Consider the following 23,965-nt stretch of genomic DNA (forward strand, 5'->3'; position numbering starts at 1 on the left):
ACTTGACTATTCTTAAATATTTTTAGATGACATGGTTTCTTACTTCTTTCAGATTACTTTAGGAAGGCTTAGAAAATGATATTTAGTATGTAAGGAAAAATAAATTAATAAATCCAAAGTCTTCCAAATAACAAAACATTTTAAAAGAAAAAAATCATAATTAAATATTATTGGACACTACCTTCACTCTTCAGGGTTTTAATGGACAGCTCAAACACTTTGTTTTATATACCTATAATAAAACAAAGATACTTAAAATTATAACTTCACGGAAAAGAAAATGTACTTGAATCATAACATTATAATTAAACTAGATATCAGAACTTGGTAGTTAAGTTTGTTTAAGCCAACTAAATCTAATAATTTTGAAAAGAAAAATAAAAAATAAAACTTAACTCATTCTGATGTATGTGCAGTATAACTATGCAGTGAAAGGTGGTACAATGATTCAATATAAACCCAATTATTAGTAGGTATTATAAAAGTTTTCTTAATTTACATTAATGATTGTATCTATATTTTAATTTACATATTTTAAAAGGCTAATTATATTAATAATTGTAGCTAATTTTTAAGTTTCTAAAGCAGTCTCAACCAATTTATTTGATTATTCTATGTAACAGAGATGTCTCAAACATTAAAAGGTATAACAAATGAAAGCACTGGTGAGTTGACATTTACCAAGACTCAGACTTCATCATATAAATAACAGTAACGTTGGAGACAGTTACATAAACATAAAACCTAAAGAACATTAAAAGATCAAGGGTGCAAAGAAATAAGGGAGAAGAGAAGGGTACCATAATTACTTAATTTGAAATGGTCTTTATTACCCAAGACACCAACATTGGAACAATGCTTTATATTTCCTTTCTTCACAGCACTGCTAGTTGTAGAGTTCTACCCAGATTTGTAGACAGAAATGAGTCAGAAAAAACATGGATGAATCATTTTTAAACTTTTTTCCATTAAATTCATTTAATATTATACAATCAAAGCTGAGACAGAGTTGTAGTCAGGATGTTAAAGTGCCTTTAAGACAATTTGATGGACATTCAGTATAGATGACTTACCTAGAAACAACGGTTGTTATTAAAAATTAGATTTGATGTTGTAGGTCCTTGGAAAGTGATCTAAATTTGCTGTGAATTCTCAATAAAGACCTTGATGCCATATATACTAATAATCTTCATGAAGGTGCAAAGATCTAACTTTACTTTTCTACCTTTTGCCAGCACCATTTGTTAATAGGTCCAAACAATACAGTTTTTCAGAAGAGATGACAAAAATGAAGAAATCCAAAAGAAATTATGGAGATTGACAATTACATGAAGACCATTTAGTCTGTTTCAGGATTACATGAGATAATATATATTCTCTGCTTAACACAATTGGCTTGCATTCATCAAAGAGTGGGCATACTTTTATTAATAATGTATTAAGTTGTTAAAAGTATTCATTTTTATCTTCCCTAAATCTTAGTGTTTATCAAAAATTTAATAAACATTTATAGAACTTAAAAAGAAAAATAATTATCAGTTCATTAATTCAAAAACATAAACAAGCCAAGTTTATGAAAGTAGCACCATATTTCATATGCTTGAGTCAATCTAACAATCATCACTAAATAATCTTCCTTAGACTAAAAGAAATTTTAAAAAGGAAAATTACTTATAACTGGCTAAGACCAGTAAGAAATAGATGATAGAAATAATAAACTAGAACTGGCAAAATAAAATTATCAATATTAAGCCACTCTCTTGGTCATTTACATAATTTTTCTAACACAAGTATTGCTACACAAGAAGCTCATTAATGTAAATAGTTTTGATACAAAGGATTTGGAATACAGAAAAATCTTAAAAAGTAAAACACTAAACTAAACTCATCTTCAGTAATTCTGATTCATTCAATTTAGCTCAAAACACCAAGCTTGACATGAACAATAATAAAAAAAATATCAATTTAAACAGGAAAAAAAAACAGAGGTCCCAGTCCTCTGGAAATGGGGTGGAGAATATGGGAGGTTTTACAATAATTTAAATACAAGTAATAGGATGATAGTGGAATTTGAAGAAGTAGGACAGGCCATAGTGACTTGTATGACTAGTATGAAAGCATTCCTACAGATGATAGTAAGATAACTGATTATGTGGAAGAAAAATAAATGTTCCCTACTTTACCAGGAATCAAAATAAAGATCAGGTTGGCATATGTAAATGTAACTAATAAAAACATCAAAGTTTTACATTTATACATTTATATTTCTACATATATATGTAGAAATATATGTACAAAAAGAAATGTAGGGCTGGGAAGGTGGCTCAGTGGTAGAGTTGCTTGTCTTGCATGCATGAGGCCCTGGGTTCTATTCCTCAGCACCGCATAAGCAGAAAAAAGCCAGAAGTGGTGCTATGGCTCAAGTGGTAGAGCGCTAGCCTTGAGCTGAAGAGCTGAGGGACAGCGCCCAGGCCCAGAGTTCAGGCCCCACACCGACAAAAAAAAAAAAATGTATTCTACCTGATATATATATAACTGTAATCCTTCTGCACATCACTTTTATTTTTAATAATAAGAAAATTTAAAAACAAATATATAAAAAATGTGAATTTTAGTATATAGAACTAAAAATTATAGGAACTTATCTTTAACAAAATTGAGGTCAACAAAATATAAGGTTACACATTTTAATATGTGTAATCTTCATATGGCTGTCTATACACAATTATAATATTTTTTAAATTATGCAAAATATGCTAACAAATTGAGTAAACTTGAGTAGAATTTTGAATTCTAGTTAAAATACAAAATATTTTATAAATGAATTTCATATTTATAGTATGTTTAAATATATAAGATAATAAAATAAATAATATGGTAATCAGTAATAATCTGAAATAATAAAGTAAATATACATAAAATGATATTAATCTAAATAGTAGTGAAAGAAATGCATGTATAATAAAAACCTAAATATTTCATAATGCTAACCAAGTAAAATTTATGTGATACAATGTTAATTGATCCTTAAAAATAGTAAGTGAAAATTCTGATTAAATTGTTAAGCTTAAAACAGGTTATAAACAAGGTGCCAATGAAGCTTGTTGTAATCTTAGCTACTCAGGAGGCTGAAAACTGAGGATCATGGTTCAAAGGTAGCCCAGGCAGGTAAGTCCATGAGACTCTTATCTCCAATTAACCACCAAAAAACCAGAAGTGGGGCTGTGGAGCTCAAAGTGATAAGATAGCTAGCCTTGGGTGCAAATGCTTAGGGACTATGCCCAGCTCCTGAGTTTAAGTCCCAACACTAACAAACAGACATTGTTTTTTTATTTTGGTACCCAGTGTCTTGTATGTATGGTTATCTGATTTGGGAAAAGGAAGAGGAATAACAAAATGGTTAGACAAAGCACAAAGGGTGAACTAACGTAACAGAGATACTCATTCATAAGACACTGTTGGAAATGAACTTTACAACTTGGGATGGGGGAGGGAAAGTGAGAGAAAACAAGGGAGAGGGGTAACAATGTTCCATAAGAAATGTACTCATTACTTAAGTAACTGCAACCCTTCTGTACATCATCCTTACAATAATATAAAATAAAATAATAGGTTTTACTAATCCTAAAATTTAACCAATTTTTATAATTTATTTAAATATATAAAACCCTGAAACATGTTACATAGTTTATTTTTCAGAATAAATTACATGTTATATTATTAGACTTCTCCAGTTTTGAAAAGCAGGTGAACATATCTGTTTTTATTACTAATATTTTTTGTATAAGCTACAACTTTTTAAGAAAGCAGAAAAAAAGACATTAAAAATTGACTATAAGAAAAAAAATAAAGAAAAAGCAAAATGGGATTTGCTTTTTGTAAAATTAACACCAACTATCTACCTATAATAGTATCTACTGAATTCCTATCAAACAAATTTTAATTGATTGCATCTTTAAGTCTTCAGGTGGTAAAAGCACAGTATGTAACATAGCAAGGTTGTGAAGATTGGGGCTACATTTATGTACTATGAATAATATTAAAAGGAAAAGTACCTGAAATGTTCATGTTAATGATTTAGTGACAAAATAATACCATGAGAACAATTGAAGCTTTTCCAAATCAGTTTGGTAATAGATTAGTAGAATCCAATTTTTCTCAACTACAAAATCATGATGTCCATTTCCAGAGGAGAAATATTTTTTAATCTATGGCATTACATGTCATTCAAAAGTCACTGGTTAAAACATATAAGCTATGACTCTTTCTGTTAATTCTTCACCAACATTAGGATTTTAAATGAGGCCCTTTCAAAAGACGAAGTAGAAATTGTCGAAAGCCATTCTTTACCAACAATTATAGAAAAAAATTAAATGTCTTCATAAAATAAAAAATTAAATGTAAAGCTTAGTATATATAAGGAAAATTGGTAAATGAAAAGTAGCGATCCTAGAAGATAGTCTAAAAGAATCTGAACATTTAGATAGCCAACAAGATGCAATCTCTCCTTGACTAAAAAAGCTAGTCAAGTTTCAGTCCACCCATACTGCTCATTCCTAAAATGTATTTATTCTGGCTTTGTGAAACACAGTTTGTCAAACACCAAAGACATTTGATAAGTTCTATGGTAGACTTTAAGAGTTCTTCCTGGGGCTGGGAAGGTGGTTCCATGGTAGAGTGCTTGCCTTGCATGCCTGAGGCCCTGGGTTCTATTCCTTAGCACCACATAAGCAAAAAGAAAAAAGCCAGAAGTGGCGCTGTGGCTCAAGTGGTAGAGCGCAAGAGCTGAGGGACAGCGCCAGGCCCAGAGTTCAGGCCCCACGACCGAACCCCCCCCCCAAAAAAAAAAAAAAAGAATTCTTCCTAACAGTGCCCTATCTAACGTCATAGGAAAGCCATGTAAAAGTAAATTGAATCCATTGATTTAATTGAGCTGAAATTCTAGGCCCACAACAAAGGTCATTCCCTTGATTCAATTATTTTATTCTTGTTAGGCATGGCAATGGCTCTTCCAAACACAGCTCTCTCTCTCTCTGTGTCTCTGTCTGTCTCTCTCTCTCTGTATATACATATATATTTATATACATACATACATATATATGTGTATATATATGATTATGCATTTAATTCTGCTTTTAACCCTAAAAATCCAGTCAACTTACTTATTTCTCTTACTTGTCTCTTTAAAAGTAACCTAAGCCCTTTCCTTTATTATGCAGCTTCACTGTTTGTTTTTATTTCCCAATAGCAGAATGCCCTAAATAAATTCTTTAAAACCAACACACCAACAAATAAATATATTAAAAGTCAATGATTATAAAAAGTACACAGTCTAACCTGCTTAATTATTAACAGGTAAACAATGCATTTCTGAATTATTTACTCAGTCTCCTTTAACTAAAAACTTTAAAAGTTTTTGAGCTTGGAATGTGTGCCCTTTCTAAAAATCCATCAAATAATTATTTTAAATTATTATAAAATAATTATATAATGATATGAATTAGAATTATTTTAAAATTCTTGAAGTTATTTTAGTAAAATTAGCTAAAAAAAAAAAAAACAATGTAACTGGGCACCAGTGGTCAATACTGTAATCCTAGTACTGAGGAGGCTGTGATCTGAGATTGCAATTCGAAGACAGCCAAGGCAAGTAGTCAGTCATACTCTTATATTCAATAAACTACAACAATACTGGAAATGGAGCTCAAGTCATTGAATGCTAGTCTTGAGCTCAGAGAAAAGCAAAGTAAAACAAAACAAAACAAACAAATAAAAACCAGGACATGAACTTAAACACTTGTAAAGAAGAAACAGAACATGTTTGCATGATTTTAGAAATTACTGAAGTTCTTTTCATTCCAACTTTCCCTTATCTTCTTTCACATAATTTATTTCACAATTCATTGAGCAGTATGAGTAGAAATATTCAGGGATAAATTAATTATATGGATATGATAATTGTTTTGAAGCAAACATTTATAGAATATTTTTATTCCTAAACATGCCATAAGAAATATGAAGGTACAGAAAAATTTAAAATTCTGAAATTTCAAAAAAAATTAACATTTTTCTCTATATAAAGCATTAGCTCAGAAAATTTACTGAAAGCAGTTGCTGCTTGACACAACATTTGATTACCTGTAATGATGGTAAATGATGATAAAACCAAATACCTTTTCATCTGGAACAGTGTTCACAAAACTTCATATAAGATTTCCAGTGCAATCCACATTAAAACCCATTGCTTTTTAATTTTACAGTTTTCTAAATTATTTTAGACATTTTACTGACTAAATAGTAACCTCAGAACATAAAAATGGTGTTTGAAATTGCTTTTTGAAGGTGTCTTCAATAATGAGCTATTTTCTTATGATTTGTCTTTTGCCTTCTATAAGAAGAATAAAAACAACTTTGATTCTTTCAGTGCTAGTCAAAGGTTAAGTAGTCTCCTTTTAGGACAATTGTACCTGTTATTTGAGCTTTAAAACAAAACAGTACTGCTTTCAAATCACTTCACGTTTTAGAACGGGCAATAACATTTTCTTATATTTTTGTAATTCACAAGAGGCAAAAAAATCAGAAAAAAAAGATACCCTTACATCCAAAATCTAAAAATGAAAAAGAAATAGCAAACACATCTGCATTCTCTGAATACAAGTGTTATTTTATGTATTTTTACTGATTTCAACATCACAAATACTCTAAAAGGTATATAGTATCATTATTCCCATTTTATTGATATTTCAACTGACGCACAGAGAAATTAATTTGCCAAAGGACACTTTTCTATGTTAGGACAGAACCCAGAATTCAATTTCAACCATATATACCCAGTTTCAAATGTTCATAAAGCAATGGAGTTTCTATGTGATTTTATATTTTATAATTCTTCCTCCTTCAATGCAATACAGAAATATTCATATCATGTTTCTCAGACTAATTCATCAAGAGAATTGTTCATAATTGCTTATAAAAACTAGTACTACTGAGCTACCACTTATATCCCATTATAAATTTCTGAGTCAGTGCCCAAGTAAATACACTAATGCAAAACCATTCAATAAAAATTTACCCTGTCATTTACCCAAATGATCACAAACAAGGCCATACCAAAGCTACCAGCACAACTATGTTTATCGCAGCATTTCTTTCAACATAGTAAAGATAAGGAACCAACCCAGATGCCCCTCAGTAGATGAGTGGATCAAGAAAATGTGGTATTTATAATGGAATTCTATGCTTCCATCAAAAAGTACCACACTTCCCCATTTGTTAGGAAATGGAAAAGATTCGGAAAAATCATATTAAGAGAAGTTACCCAGTGCCGAAGAAATTTAGGTCCCATGGGTTTCCTTATTTGCAAAAATGAGTATATGTATAGGATAATCTTATCAGATGAGCTGAAAAGCTCAAAGGCCATGTACAAATGACTATATAAGATGATGTTAAGTGAAATGAACCCCAAGATATGGTCACAAGAAGTCTGTCTTTATTGCTATTGTCTTAAATGTACCATGCGATTTTATTTTTGTTGATGTTGTTTCCTCTCTATGTTCTTTCCCCTATGGTATGTCCCCTGTTGTCACTGTACTTGATTTTGGTGCCCTGCATCTTGTGTATACATATATATCTAATCTAGGAGCAGAAGGGAAATAACAAAACGCTGAAACAAGGACACAGGATGACCCAATGTAACAAGGACATCCACAGTACAGTATATTGGAAATGAACTTTACAACTTCAGACGGGTATAGGAGGGAGAGGAGGAGAGGGGTACTGGAGGAGGAAGGGGATAGTGGGAGACAACAACAAGGAAGGGAAAGGGTAACAAGTATCAACAAGTAATGTTCTCATTGCCTTACTCATGTAACTGTTACCTCTCTGTACAGCATCTTAACAATAAAATTTTAAAGCGTAGTAAATACTAAAAAAAAAAAGTACCCCATTTTTTTATGGAAACAGTTATAAAAAGTTGAATAAAAAGGAATAAAATGTTGAATGATTACAAAGTCTAACACCTAGCCAAAACAATGGAATTAATAGGTAATAATATCATAATAACAATTCTCAAATATGAGACTGTCTCCTTTTCTTGACAGTCTTCCAGAGCTGCCAATTTGTACCATAGGGTACCACCCTTTATATATTGAGTAGTTCCATGAATAACAAAGACCAATACAAATATATATAATAAAATAAATATCAGTTCTATAGATTTATTTATGAATTCTATTTAATTATTATTTTTATTTCCTACATGTAAACGCAAACAAGGAAATATTAATGAGACACAAATGTGAAGGAGACAAAGCAGAATATTTAACTCTGTAAATGGTTAAAAGCCATTTTTTGTGAAACATCAGCATTTAAAAGAAATCTACATTCTACTCTCAAATCAAACATCACAGCCTCCTTATAAGGTATAGTTTTATTTAAATGTCCCTAAACTCATCACTTTCAGAGTAGAAGGTCTTGTTTCATCAGGATGCATAATAGCTGCCCATATCCACTGAGTGACATTCTAATTAGCTTCCACTTAGCTAAAGAACCAAGTACTAATCTCAATATCTTCAAGAGTTAACCCTATTTTAATATTTTCTCTCTTCTCACTCTTCACTTTTTTCTGTAGATACCTATATAGGGCCTTGTCTCTTATTTTAAATCACATGTCTGCATTTCTGCTTAAAAAATATTGATCAAACTGACTAATGGTGTAGCTCCTCTGAACAACTAACAAACTAATCAACAAAATGAATGCCCAAGAAGTGGAAACATTTTCAGGAAGGGGGAGGGCAATGAGAAGACAGCACAGGAACTCAGGGAGGAAAGGTGAGCAAATACAGTCATTGTATTCAATGGACATTGTATACAAAATTTAATTATGTAACTTTTGTAGAAATGGGAGGGGAAAATAGAAATGGAAGGGTTGACACTGATCAAGACACATTATATTCATAACTTGATCTATAAAACTATAGTCTATTTATACAACTATTGAGTAATAACATAATTTTTAAAACTTAAAAAGAAAACAATTATTTGAATACTTAGGAACACATAATTTGGAATTTCAAACTCTGCTCTCTCTAATACTTTTACATAGACACAAAATATATAGGGTTTTTTTTCCATTTCTTGGAGTTCATTTTGATAAACATCATTTTATATGATCATATGCACATAGCTATTGAGCCCTTTTGATTCTCTCCCATGAGTATTATCCTTTGGTCTCATTTTGTGAATGTTTAATTTATCACGTCCAAGTGCAAATTTTGTCTTTTACCGTTCATTGTATTTGCTTGTAGATTTACAGGCATACTCTAATTACTACTAATGAGGGGCAACTATGCACCCTATGTTTCTCTGGGTCTGGCTTACTTTGCTTATAACCCATCTATATGGCATTTTTTTTCTCCCTTTCCCTCTACCTTTACTCTTACCCTCCCCCCCACATTTTCTATTATTTCCAAAAATAATGGAGATGCTTGCGAAAATATAGACCATAACACAACAGACACACACACACACATACACACACACATACACATACAACTTCTTTTACTACAATCAACACATTGAATCTTTTTCTTCCTTTTTCAAGAGTTTCAACTTGGTCTTTTAAAAAGCTATTCTAAATTGTTTCATAATGATTTCCCTTTTTCTGTTCTCAATGCAAAGAGTCCTTCACTAATGTTTATTTTGCTATTCAAACTTCCTGATCAAAATCACTGCTAGCGGGGTGCTGGTAGCTCACGCTGGTAATTCTAGCTACCTAGGAGGCTGAGATCTGAGGATCGTGGTTCAAAGCCAGCCTGGGCAGGAAAGTCTGTGAGACTCTTTTTGTTTTTTGGTTGGTCGTGGGGCTTGAACTCTGGGCCTGGGCACTATCCCTGTGCTCTTCAGCTCAAGGCGAGTGCTATACCGCTTGAGCCACAGTGCCACTTCTGTTTTTTTGGTGGTTTATTGGAGATAAGAGTCTCACAGACTTTCCTAGGGCTGGGAAGGTGGCTCAGTGGTAGAGCACTTGCCTTGCATGCATGAGGCCCTGGGTTCAATTCCTCAGCACCACATAAGCAAAAAGAAAAAAGCCAGAAGTAGCACTGTGGCTCAAGTGGTAGAGTGCTAGCCTTGAGCTGAAGAGCTGAGGGACAGTGACAGTGCCCAGGCCCAGGGTTCAGGCCCCATGACTAATTTAAAAAACAAAAACAAACTAGTTCTGCAGAACATCTTCTCAGGTATGACACTATCACAGAAGCATGTAAAAGCAAAATTATTTGGTATAACGGCATTCTTTTAAACACCAGCCTCCCTTAGCCATGTTCTCCTTCAATCTGTCATGATACTTATTAATGCCTTCTTAGGGCTGGGAAGGTGGCTCAGTGGTAGAGTGTTTGCCTTGCATGCTTGAGGCCCTGGGTTCTATTCCTCAGCACCACATAAGGGAAAAGCCGGAAGTGCGATCCTCAGATCTCAGCATCCTGAGTAGCTAGGATTACAGGCGTTAGCCACCCGCGCCTGGCTTCCGTGAGACTCTTACCTCTAACAAACCACCAGAAAACTGGAAGTGGTGCTGTGGCTCAAGTGGTAGGAAGCTAGCCTTGAGCTGAAGAGCTAAACGACAGCGCCCAGGCCCAGAGTTCAAGCCCCAAGACAGACAAAAACAGAAAGCAAAAACAACAACAACAACAGAGCAAAATCACTCCTAAATTCCCCTTTCCATTTTCTAGGCTATAATTACTTATAATTAACTCTTTATAATCTAATTTACTGTATATCTTCCCACATTAGGGATGTCATCTGTCTTGTTCAATCCCAATGAAAATGAATGGCATACAGTAAGCATTCATGTATCTGAGTAATAAACTAATACAATGATCATTAGAAAATTGCCATTCAAGCCATAAATATTTACCTAGCTTCTACATTAAAATAAAAAATTCTTTAATTCTTATATTGATGGATAATGTGAATGTATGTGAGCAAAAGGTACAAGATAAGTCTGATGATAGTTATTTTAAAAGAGATCTAATATAACTAGGTTACTACACAATCAGGCCTAAAATATCTTGCTATATTGAAACAAAAACAAAGGTTTTCTATGCTTTATTCCATTCTTAATCCCCCACAACTCTATTGATATGTCACTATCTCCTTTTTTGATGCCAAAATTGTTGAAATCAAATGAAATTGAATGAAAGCAGTGATAATATAGTCCTTTCAGACTTTTACTTTCAGAAAGAATGGGTCGATTTTCATGAAATATGGAAGAACCCAGGAAAGAATAAACCCTAAGTGGAATAATACGTACACATTTAATTTGGCTTCTATGAAGCACACAAAATTCTGCTTATGCCTAGAATGGAGAATGGTTGAAATACTTATTCAGGTATATTTTTAAAAGACACTTATTTAAGTGAGGGCTTAGCAAATAGTTTTTGGTGAAAGGTCAAATAATATTTTAGGCTTCACAGGTTGTATAATTTCAGTCTCAACTACTAAACTCTGCTACTGCAGACAAAAAAGAACTGTAAGTATGAGAACTAATGACCATAGCTGAATTCCAACGGGACTTTGTTTATAAAAATAAGAGCTGAGACATGTTTTTGGACTCCTGATACAAAACTATCTGTGGATACTCTACAGTTGTTATGAGGGGATTTAACCTAATTAATTAGAGAGGTGAATAAGGAAAACTCATTAGAAGCTGTAATACTTGTTTTGATCTACATTGTTCTTTTATATGAATTGCATAGTGTGTCTCAGCTGTAGGAGGAACCCAAACCTCTCAAGTGAACCCTGTCACTCTCACCTAACCCCATAATCAGGTTGAGCTTGTTTATAAAAATACATTGGGTGTAATGTAGACTTAGCAGTTTCCCATAATTAAGTCCATCAGATTATTCATATTATAATTTAGAATTTAGTTTGGAAATGCTACAACAAACATTTGCTTGAAGTTCAAAAACCACTATCACTTTGCCCATGTTAATGCTACAGTTATATTTTAAACAACTATTAATTTTGTCAGACATGATTCATTTGTAATAAATTCATCTTGTCCTTTACTCACAATTCTTTTATCTTTAAGATATTTATTGGTTCCTTTTCTGTTTCAGAATATTGATACCTTATATGTCCATTTCCAATTCAGTTACATTTATCATGGTAATTGCTTCCTCCATTAAAATGCTTTCAGATTCTAAATATCTGAATTAGAATGTATCTTTATATACCAAAAAGTAAACTCATGGATGGCTTTTTTTTTCTTTTTTTGCCAGTCCTGTAGCTTGAACTCAGGGTCTGAACACTGTCCCTGAGCCATTCTGTGCTCAAGGCTAGCACTCTACTACTTGAGCAACAGCACCACCTCCGGCCTTTTCTGTTTATATGGTACTGAGGAATCGAACCCAGGGCTTCATGCATGCTAGGCAAGCACTCTAGCACTAAGCCACATTCTCAGCCTGTTGGCTATTTTCTTTTCGAAAGAAATGTGCTTATATCAATTGTATTCTAAACCAGGGTCTCATCCCTATAATCCCAACTTTTCAGGAGGCTGATATCTGAGAATTGAGACCAACTCTTGCAGGAAAGTCCTTAAGATTCTTATCTCTAATTAAAGCTGGAGCTGTGGCTAAGGCAGAATTGGGCACAAAAAGCTCAGAATACCACCCAAGCCCTGAGTTCAAGCCCCAGAGCCAGCAAAAAGAAACTATAAAAAAGAAATTATATTCCAACATCAAAACAGCTACAAAATTTAACTAAAACTTGGTAAACATTTGAAATGATACTTCATCAATACATATTGTCATGAGACATTGTCAGTATTTATTAAGTAGCAATAATGTCATTTTCTGTTCTCTACAATATAGTTGCTATAATAAATTGTACTGTTAATCAGCTTTCACCAAGATAACAGCCCATCTATTTGTGGTAACCACTAAATCGTACTCTGTATTTCTCACATCCTATTCTGATTTCTTCACTTTGACCACATAAATCTGTGTTAAAATGCACTTTGTAGTTTCACCTGTGCTTGCAAAAATGCAAAAGCCATAATACCTGAGTGTAAGTTTATTAAGTTCATTATCATTAAGTTCAAGCTATATGGAACTCTACTACATTTTTTAAATAAAATGAGAAAATGTAAAGTATTTTTAACATTATAAAGTCTGTGTTAAATCAATTCAATATTCAATAAATGAAAACACTTGAGAATTCTAGCAAAAGTAAACCTTGAGATGGTTGAAATACCTATTCTAAACAATGCGAACTTTTAGGCAATTGTCTATACAAAACAAGGATTGGGCTTTTGGAGAGCATAAAATGCTTAGCTTTCCCAAGTATGATGAATTTAAAAAGCTTACCACTAAATTACACAATAGGGGTAAGACTGTTGAATCTACCTGAAAAATGTTTTCTAAGGCTCCATAAAGTAATTGAATCATTAAAGAAATAGACTTCCTTTCTTCCACTATGAAGGAGAATCAAAAACATTTCAAAATCTGCAAAAGAAGATGAAGGGGTCACATCTCCATGTGAGGCCTGAATCACTACTACATATGCTGTTGCCATGTATGTATTCAAGCATTTTGAAGGAAAGGATTCCCGAAAGAATATGAAAGATTTGCTGCTCTTGCGTTCCTGATATGATCACATAGTGAACTAGGAGCGTTCACACACAATCAAACTGACAGTCACTTACTTTGCATTTTGAAGGTCCAAAAGTACAGCTCAAACAATACCTTGCCAAAAATTAACTGTAAGTCACACCTTTCACTTCTGTCATGCATTGTCAAAAAACACAGTTTAGCTACAAGTTTAAAACAATTAAAGAAACAAAGTCAGGTTCAATGAATTGAAGAGGAGGGTAGATTGAAAATGGAATAATTCATCTACTACATACAAAGAATTAAACTAACTTTGCCAAAGATGTGTATTTTTTTTGAAGCAAGCTGCTCTAGCCACAAAATTCCATCCCCTCCTCCTGTTTTTTTCCCCTCTTCTCCTAAACTATTTTCTTATTCTCCCTTTCTTCTCTTAAGCTCCTTAACTCATCCCTCTTCTCTCCATGTCCCCTTCTTAATATACATATATACACAAAAAGTACACATTACATGAAGATGCTGTTAACCTGAATATTTTTTCTTTAAAAATCATTTATGAATAATGATTTGACAATCCTGAGAAAAGTTTGTCAACCATTAAAGAATTAGGGCAACATAACCCAAATTAAGTGTTAAATTCATCAACCAAATACATACTGCACATTTCGTATAAGGGAATAATCAATACACAACAGCTGGGGCTGGGAAGTGGGCTCAGTGGTAGAGTGCTTGCCTCGCATGCATGAGGCCCAGAAAAAAGCTAGAAGTGGCACTGTGGCTCAAGTGGTAGGGCACTAGCCTTGAGGTGAAGAGCTGAGGGACAGTGCCCAGGTCCAGAGTTCAGACCCCACGACCAACCAAAAAAGTAAAATAAAAAAAATAAAATAAAATTTAAGAACAGAAGGTGAAGCTAAAAAGCCCTGGTAGCCTCACAGGGCATTATGTCCCTACTAATGCCATATGAGAGACAAGAGACAAGGTCACAAGATATTGAAAGGTTTGCAGACTGGTCTGGAAAAATAAGAATTTTTTGAAAGCTACAAGTCTTATGGCTCTGAATGGAAAAGTCTCTGAAATAAAAAATCTAGTTAAGTGTCATAAGCATGTGAGCACTGATGATTTATACTATCTATTGGGACAGAAAACCAAACGATAAAGTTAACATCAAAATAATCATTTTCCTTAGTACATGAATGATCTGGAAGGTCAAGAAAAAATTAATGCTCTTGTTTACATTTGGGTTTACATTTGAGTAAGGAAGACAATGAATACATAAGTAAAAATACAGGTTCCAGGAGTCAGAAGATGAGAAGGTAGATATACATATAAATATTTATTGTAAAGCTTATTGAGCAGATGAAATTTAAGCAGAATCTTGAAAAAAGTAAAATCATGAATCATTAAACAGAAAACATATCAAATTAATAAAATTGAACTAATGGACAAATATTTCTCCTCAAAATATATATTTTCCAGTAAATGCATAATATTTATAAAAATAAAGTTATTTAGCGATAGCACAACATACATTTCACAGTAAAATAAAAATTAACAAAATATAAATTAAAATTCCAATATTAAGCCCCAAAACTGTCAAAAATATTTTCTATTATTAAAAAACTAATATTAAAAGGAAATAGTAAATATTTAAAACTGAACAGTAACAGCCATACATAGCAAAACTTGTGGGAGGCAGTTAAAGTGTAATTTAGTGTAAATGTTATAACTTTAAATGCATGTATTAGGTATTTTAAGTATGTATAATTATTTTGATAAGGAACCCTTAAAATAAAGGCAAAATTAATTCAAGTATAGAAGCAGAAAAAATGCACAGAATAATAATTAATGACATAAAGCAAGTATATAATAGAGAAGATTAACAAAATAAAAGTTTGATAAAGGGCTGGGAAGGTGGCTCAGTGGTAGAGCGCTTGCCTTGCATGCATGAGGCCCTGGGTTCAATTCCCCAGCACCACATAAGCAAAAAGAAAAAAAGCCGGAAGTAGCGCTGTGGCTCAAGTGGTAGAGCGCTAGCCTTTAGCTGAAGAGCTGAGGGACAGTGCCCAGGCCCAGAGTTCAGGCCCCACGACCGGACCCAAAAATAAAAATAAAAATAAAAGTTTGATAAGAAGATGACTAATACAGTTCCAGGTCACCCTGAGAGACAAAGCACTAACATCCCAACAAATAAGTTAGTTTATACCCTATAATCTCATCTGTAATGGAGGCATAAGTAGGATTCTTGTGATCTAGGCTGGCCTGGGCAAAAGCAAGGCCCCACAAGAAAAATTAAGTCTTAAAAAATGTAACAAAGGATAAAGCATAGATCAAGTTGTAGAATACCTGTCTGGCAGGCATGAAAGCCTGAAATCCCCACCGTATAACCCCTGCTTTCACTGTATTTGATGTTGGTATAATTTGTGGAGGGGGAAGGGAAAAAAACAAATCATTTAACTAAGGATACAGGTGGACCCATTGCAACAATGAGATGTACAAGTCGTTATGTCGAAAAACGAACTTTACAATTTTGGTGGGGGGGGGAGGGGAAGGACCTGGTTGGGGGGGGGGAAGGATCGGGTGGGGGAAGGATCGGGTGGGGGGAGGATCGGGTGGGGGGAGGGGGGAAGTATGGAAAGGGATGGGAAGGGAAAACAAAGAGGAGGCAACAATGCTTGATAAGAAATGTACGTGTTATCTTCCTCATGTAATTGTAATTCCTCTGTATGGTATTCTCACAATAAAAAAAAAAAAAAGATGAACCAATTCAGCAGTGATACTCACTAGATCTTATGTTGGAAATGAACTATACAACATGAAGGGGTAGGGAGTCAGGAGAGAAAAACTGGGAGAAAATGAAGGAGGGGGTTGGTTGATCCATTATAACAATGAGATATACAAGACAAAAAATGTCGAAAAATGAACTTTACAATTTGGGGATGGGGGAAGGGTAGTTGAGGAGGTGGGAGGGAAGGGATGGTAAGGGAAAAACAAAGGAGGAGACAACAATGCTTATTAAGAAATGTACTCTTACCTAGCTCATGTAATTATAACCCCTCTGTACAGTATTTTCACAATAAAAAACTTATAAAAAAAACAAACGCACTACTCCCTAACTAATAATAATAATAATAAACAATAGACAAGGAAAAAGTGGCACTAGTTATAAACTTTATAAGTATGTAGTATGTATTTCTAAAAAGGGTTTAAGAGAATATATCAACTATTACAAGAATGGAGGCTTCTTCAAAATATTCTTACATTCTTCTATTTTCTAGTTTTGTTTAAAATAAGCACATTAAAATATAAAAAATAAGATATTAAAAATAGATAAATTCTAATCTTATCTTTAAAATTCAGAAGTAATTCTATTTCCAATGAAATACATAAGCCATATTTATAATGTGATTGAAAGCACATCATACTACTTTTGGTATACACTCTAGAAAAAAGTCATATACTCATTTATAAATTGATTATGAGGAATTGTTTGCAAATTATATATAAAAATAAAACAAACCATATTGAGCAGGTACAATGGCTCACACATATAGGCCTCCCTACTCAAGAGGCTTGATAACTGGAGTATTGGGAGCTTCTGATCAGTTCAGGCAGAAAAATTTGCTGAACTCCACATTCAAAATGTGCAAGAAAATGTAGGGTACAGTTCAAGTGGTAGAGTGCCAGCCGAGTAAGAAAGCCAAATGAAAATGAGGCTCTGAGTCTAAACTTCCAGTACTGATAACATATTAATAATAATAATAATATTAATAATAAAGATGACAATTTAGTGTTTTTAAATTAGCTTACAGACTTTTTAAAAATGAAAAGCTGAGAGATAAGTATTAAAAGTATAAAAATTGGATTGCTTTCTATCTATAGTCAATTAACTATTAACTTTTGAAAGCCAAAAACAAAAAGCTCATGCCTGTAACCCTAGGTACTCAGGAGAGGCCGAGACTGAAGTACAGAGGTTGAAGTCAGTCAGGAAGAAAAGTCCATGGGCCTCTTATTTCCAGTTGACAACTAAATAGCTGAAAGTGGATCTGTGGCAGAAAAGGCATAGTGCTCTGGCCTTGAATTCAAGTCCTAGAAATAACACCAAGGGAGGGGGGAGGGAGGAAGGGAGGAAGGGAGGAAGGGAGGAAGGAAGGAAGGAAGGAAGGGAGGAAGGGAGGGAGAGAGGGAGGGAGGGAGAAAGAAAAAGAAAAGGAAAAAAAATTAAAACTAAAACACACTACTTACACATCACCAAAATAGATAGATAGATAGATAGATAGATAGATGATAGATAGATAGATAGATAGATAGATAGATAAAATTGTGAGGCCCAAATCTAATAAAATACATAGGGGTTATTTAGGGAGATGTTCCATTTTCCCAGACACACAGATTTTTATCAAGATGTTAATTCTTCCCAACTTAATAAATAGACTTGACATAAACCTAATCAAAATTCCATTAAGTTATTTTGGTTCCATTAATTCAAATTGAGAAGCAAATATTCAGAATAGCCAATATAATACTGATGAATAAAACAAGTCTATATACTGATCATACCTGGCCCCATGATTTCCTGTAACACTGTAATAACCCATACAATGCAGGAGTATTGGTAAATAGGCCAACAAATCAATGGCAAGTCCATAAATAAACCTATAAAAACAAAGAAATAAAAGCACAAACAACATAGCCAAGATGATATTTGTTATCATCAAGTAACTGTACATTCATTGCAAAATTAAACATAGTTGGGTACTGGTTGGCTCATAGCTATAAACCTAGCTACTCAGGTGGGGTGATCTGAAGAACTGTGTTTTAGAGGCAACCTGGCAGAAATGTCTTCAATTCTCCACCTCCAAAATAACCACAAAACCCAGAAGGAGGCATAATCCACAGTAGAGTAAGTATTATTCTCTGAGTTCAAACAAGAAAGAAGAAGAAGAAAGGAAAGAGGTGGAGTAGAAGGAAGAAGAAAGAAAGAGGAAGCAGCAGAAGTGACCTAGAGTCAAAAAAGAGATTAAGAGAGATTAATGAACAATAATTTATTAAGATTAGAAACTTCCATAAAAGTTTCAGAGTTATTAGTTGGAATATATGTAACCTGCAGTTATAGTTCACAGGTTTTTCATCTGTTATTTCTCTAATTTATACTATACAGTACCTTAAATTTTCATCTTGTGACTAAAAGTCAGCTTTACATTTTATGTGCTACTTTTGTTTTGGGGTAATGCCCTTCTTTACATTAGAGTATTTTGGACAAAAATCTTAAGTGCATTTTTTTCTGAACTGTAGCTTTCATAAGTACAAAAAAAAATCTGGTATTTGAAAATTCTGTTCCTTTCCTTCATCTAACAAGCTGTAAAAACCAAAATTAACTAAGAAATTAATTAAGGCAATAGAATATCCAAAGTTATACTATGGCAATATGATTAACATTATTTTTCCATTTAAAAAGTTTCATTTGAAGAAAAGCTTCATTTATAATAAAATTACTAGATGTAAAATATATCTACCTTCAAAATATTAATGAAGTTTAAAAGTGCTACATAATATGAGCATAATGGAAAGGAAATATATGTGCAAATACATGAAAAAAACACACATATTATATGAATACTGCATGTTTATTTAAAACAAGATGAATAGGATGGGAAGGTGGCTCAGTGGCAGCGTGCTTGCTTTGCATGCCTAAGGCCCTGGGTTTGATTCCTCAGCACCACATAAGCAGAAAAAGTCAGAAGTGGCACTGTGCCTCAAGTGGTAGAGCGCTAGCCTTGAGATGAATTGCTGAGGGACGGCACCAGGCCCAGAGTCCAGGCCCCCATAACCAAAAAAACAAAACAAAACAAACAACAACAAAATAAACAAGATGGATAGTGGGTGCCAGTGGCTCACACTTATAATCCTAGCTACTTAGGAAGCTGAGATCTTAGGATCAAAGTTCAAAGTCAGCCTGGGCAGGAGAATTTATGAGACCCTTATCTCCATTAAGCTACCAAAGAAGGTAGTAGAATTATGGCTCAAGTGGTAGAAATTCAAGAACAGCACCCAGGCTCTTATTTCAAGCCCCAGGACCAGGACCAAAAAAAGAAAAGAAAAGAAAAAAAAAAGGAGGGAAAAGGAAAGGAAAGGAAAGAAAAATAAGAAAACCAAGATGTAAAAAGAGTCAAAATAGGGTTGCATGTAAAGTCAGAGACAGTCTTTTGAGTCCAGTAGAGTTTCTAATCTCATTCTCTTTGTCATCTTCAAAAGAGACAAATTTTTTTTTAAAGAGAAAGAATCTATTTATTTGTTAAACTGATTTTGAGATTTCTTTATCCCAACTTAAAGGCTGTGGCTGCCATCAACTATTTAGGTTATTGATTTAATCAGTGTAAACTACACAATATGATTCACATTGTATGTCACTGACATCCTTATTATTTGCAAAGATTTGAAACTTTTGTGATTGAAACCATTTTCATATGATTTAACATTTTGAAGCATGTTTAATTGTTCTGATATTCCACCGACAGAGAATAAGTATGCTAATAATAAACACATCTTTAATAGTTTTATCATTTTAATATAAGAAGTAAATATTATAGGATGGGTATTAACCAAAGAGTATGGACATTTAGACGGATCAAGACATTTGGCTTTCAGCTTTTTGGTTCAAAAGACATTTAAGATACTGCAACTAATCCTAATGCCAAATTGTTCCGTTCAACAATGTCTTCCTGTTTAATTCTTATAAGAAAAAGGAAATACTGCATTTCCAATCATGTTGTTTGCTTCTTGCACAAATAATTTGAAAATCCCTTTCTGTTATGTTCTGCAATATTACATTCTGAATTTTGGTTCCTATTTATTTTATTCATTTTCTAATTACTTCCAACTTCTCTTTGCATTTTTTCTAATTTGTCTAATTTTCCCTTTGCAGTTTTGAAATGCGATCTCCTCAGAACTTTCTGGCTGGCCAAGATTTTATGTTTGTAGTTTCATAAAACCACATTGACTCTATCTCGTTTGGATGTCTGAACATCAGTAAGGAAAGATGGAACTCTGTTATCCTAAATGTTCCTCCAACATCTTCCACTTGTGTAGAGGATGTATGCAGACTATATTTCACAACCTTGAAAATTATGTTTCTGAGTTAGCCCCTTAATTTTGTCATATAACTTTTATATAAAGCAAAAGCACCTAAGCACCACTAAAAAACTACAAGAATTAACAAGCTACTCAGATATCCATTAAGTTTCCATGGACCTCATGTGAACATTGAGTCCATTTCAATTTCTGTTAATTCAGTAAGTTCCTCATCATACTATCTGTACAGCATGAATGTTTTCTGCTTAAACAAAGGAGGGGATAACAATGCTTGACAAGAAATGTACTCATTACCTTATTCATGTTACTGTAACTTCTCTGAACAGCATCTTTACAATAAAATAAAAACACACATAAGGCATGCACTAAACGTCAAAGGGAACACCTCATGCAATAACTACTTCTCAGACCATTCTAAAATTAATTTTGTTTAAAATACTGTAATCTCACTTGGTGTGTAACAATTTTCTTTTTACATAAAATATAACCCTTGGATATGATCATCAATAATTTGTCAACAGACTATGTTGAAAGTTAATCCTTCTAACACAGTTTTCTCTGTCAAGAATGAGAGATTTCAATATCTATCTAAATAGATAAGGGTAAGCAAAGCACTGGAAAATGTTAGATTTTTCTTTTTTGTGTGTGGCAGTACTTACAAATTATTTAATCAGGGTAGGTTTTATATAACAGCAAACTACTGAACTCCAAGCTTGCTATAATATGACCTGAGCTACAAAGGACAAAAATTACACAATCTGGAGAGGAGAAAAGTTATCATCATATTAAAATTGTCAAGTAACTTCTCAAATAGATCAATTGCCTTCATAACATTCTCGGAACAAAATGTTCTCTGAGAGCAGATCTGATATGAAGAGCCAAAAAATGGAAAACATTCACTACCAATTTACTGCAGTCACCCATAAACTATTACAAGAACATTATGTATCAGGGTTCGAGCCAGCAAGCTATTATAGCAGACTGCCCTGGTGTCTTTTCATTATACTTTAATGCTACGGAAGCACTAATAAGTCTTCAGGGAATTGTAGTTATGTTGAAATGATCTTATCATGTAATCAATTTTTCAAATACTTTTTTTGAGGTAAACTCTGTTTAGTTTTTGTTTCTTCTTGGTCAATGTCATTCCACTTTCACAAATGCCATCATCATTTTTCCTTGTCTGGTCCAAATCATGCTTTCATCTTGGAAATATATCAATCTAAATGGTGCTAATTGCCATAGTTAATGAGTGCCAAGACATCTAGCATCCTTGGCCTCATTGCCATTCTCTGTGTCTTTGCTCATGTGGAGATCAAAGAACAAAGGATGCAAAGAATCATCTTGAAAAAAAAATGTCACATATCTACCTCTTTTTGTTTGTCTTTTTTCAAAAACTTTGAGGGCATAAATAATCTTGATGAAATTACTTTCCTTTGTAGTTGCTGGTTAATTTTTACTTGTTAAAAACTTCATAACCTTTTTTTCTCATTTAAAGGATAGCAATGATACTCTGGGAAAACATGATTAACCCTATGATCTAATGCTTCTAAGTCACTAGTCACTATTTTCTTTTCAATGCATAAATTCCAGGCAACTAAAGCATCTTTTCCAGCATCTTTTTATCTTTCAAGCATCTTTTCATCTTTTCTACTACTGGAAAATATACTGGATTTTTCCCCCAGTACTATGGCTTTCTTGTCTTGCTACGTTTTAGAATTGGTACTCTACAACTTGAGTCACACCTCCAGATTAGCTTTTATTTATGGCAATTAAAGATGGAGTCTCTGGGACTTTTCTCCCCAAGTTAACTTTGAATTATGATTCTCTTTTTTTTGGGGGGGTCCGGTTGTGGGGCCTGAACTCTGGGCCTGGGCACTGTCCCTCAGCTCTTCAGCTCAAGGCTAGTGCTCTACCACTTGAGCCACAGCGCCACTTCCGGATTTTTTTTTCTTTGCTTATGTGGTGCTGAGGAATCGAACCCAGGGCCTCATGCATGCAAGGCAAGCACTCTACCACTGAGCCACCCTCCCAGCCCCTGAATTATGATTCTCTTGATCTGATCTCATCCTCTGGAGTATTCAGGACTACAAATGTGAGCCACCCAAACCTGGTTTGTTTCAATTTTAAAGGAAACTTTTTAGAGAAAAAGACCAGAAAAAAAATCTTAGCTACAAGTTTAATTTGGAAAAAAGTCATTGAACTATAAATTTTAAAGAACTAGAAATTTTTGTCATAACAACCATAACTTATATTTTGACACTACTGGGAGGGACATATTAGTTTCTTTGTGTGCACATTCATTCAGTGCATATATATGTGTATGTAAAAATGGGGGTGGATAGATTAATTGGACTGCAGAATCCATAAGCAGTGCTTTATTTCATTACCACAGTATCCCCAAGCCTAGCAGAGTATGTTTAACATGGCCTATTCTCAGCATATACCTGTAGTCATTATAAACTGAGGATGAAACATATGCTACAGTATACCATTTAATATTTTTACCCCATTTATATAAAAATTATGGGGAAGTATTAGTGATAACAGATTTCTGTACTTCCTCAAGGTAATTCAATTTATACCTCTCTATGACAGTATACTGTACTATATTCCTAGTTTTTTATTCTAAATAAAAATTGACATTCAAACTAATAATTTATATTATAACTGTTCTTGAACCAATTTATTAGTAATTCAATCCAAATTATTTTATTTACTTACCATGTAGCAATGAAATAGCATGGATCTTTATTTGTAAACAAACCCTATCTTGATTTCATACTGTTTAACTTCATTAGAAGATACAGAATTCTTATTTTATATTTCCCATATAATTCTTCTGTGTTATTAGTAACATTCCAGTTGAACTTGTATTAAAATAATAAGCAATGATTTCTATCTGAAGTAGTATATAGGACATATGAGACCTGTTGCACAGCACGTAAACAAACTCAACTAGTTAAAATTTTCCCCACTTCAATGATGCTTCCCCATAACAAAATTACAATATGTGAAGCCATTAAAAGAGTCAGTAAGGTTTGTATGGAGATATTTTGCTCAGTCTCCTTAAAAAGTGACAGGTAAGGTAAACCATGGGACCTATGTTTTTTGGGCCTGGCTTACTTCACTTAATATAATGTTTTCCAAGTCTTCCCATTTCTTAACAAATGCGGCAATGTCATTCTTTCTAATGGAAGCATAGAATTCCATTGTATATATACACCACATTTTCGGTGGTGGGGAGGTGGGGGTATTTGTGGAGGTGGGAGGGA

At 33.5% G+C, this 23,965-nt stretch overlaps 1 protein-coding gene across 1 annotated transcript in view; it reads right to left on the reverse strand.

Annotated features, from left to right (window-relative positions):
* The window catches only part of Zbtb20 (zinc finger and BTB domain containing 20), a 699,482-nt gene that overhangs the window by 575,773 nt on the left and 99,744 nt on the right, over window positions 1-23,965 (reverse strand). Inside the window, exon 2 of the mRNA XM_042667352.1 lies at window positions 182-232. The gene's annotated coding sequence lies outside the window, so the exon portion shown is untranslated. The remainder of the gene's footprint in view (window positions 1-181; window positions 233-23,965) is intronic.

This window comes from Dipodomys spectabilis, unplaced genomic scaffold (assembly GCF_019054845.1).
Source record: "Dipodomys spectabilis isolate Male_0828 unplaced genomic scaffold, ASM1905484v1 ptg000017l, whole genome shotgun sequence".
NCBI classification, from domain to species: domain Eukaryota; kingdom Metazoa; phylum Chordata; class Mammalia; order Rodentia; family Heteromyidae; genus Dipodomys; species Dipodomys spectabilis.